This window comes from Merops nubicus, unplaced genomic scaffold (assembly GCF_000691845.1).
Source record: "Merops nubicus isolate BGI_N331 unplaced genomic scaffold, ASM69184v1 scaffold26075, whole genome shotgun sequence".
In the NCBI taxonomy this organism is placed as follows: domain Eukaryota; kingdom Metazoa; phylum Chordata; class Aves; order Coraciiformes; family Meropidae; genus Merops; species Merops nubicus.
In genome coordinates, this window is record NW_008607994.1 from 3,902 (window position 1) to 4,352 (window position 451).

At 59.0% G+C, this 451-nt stretch overlaps 1 protein-coding gene across 1 annotated transcript in view; it reads left to right on the top strand.

The window, feature by feature from the left end:
• IGSF9B (immunoglobulin superfamily, member 9B) overlaps positions 1 to 451 on the top strand; it is a gene marked incomplete at both ends in the record, with an annotated part of 20,720 nt that overhangs the window by 3,502 nt on the left and 16,767 nt on the right. The gene's annotated exons all lie outside the window — the stretch shown is intronic.

Here is a 451-nt window from a genome sequence, read left to right on the forward strand (position 1 = left end):
GATGCAGAGTTCGGGCTGCAGCCTGGGGCCACAGTGTCGCCAGGCAGGGGTGAGTTCTGTTGAGCCGGGCAGGGGCGCATTTGGGCAGGGAGGATTTTAACTCCCCCCTCCAGGACCCTCTTTGAATCCTGGAGGCTTCCAGGCAGAGATTCCCCCCTGAGCTGTAATTGGTAAATCAGGCATTGGAATCAGCGCAGGCACTAATGAGAGTAATTAGGAATCATTTGTTACTAATTGAAATAGAAGGATGAGGCAGAATAGGGGTGGGGGTGGGGGGGATGCCTGCCTGGGAGCAGGGCTCCCTGCTTGTGGTGGGGCTGCTACCCCAGGGCTGGCAGATCCTCACCCATCCTTCCTCTGCTGTGTCCCTGGGGAGGAATTCAGCTGCTCCTCTTGGACCTGCGAGGTGGCCCCATGGGGAGGACGGTGGCTGAGCTGAAGTCTCCCCCTC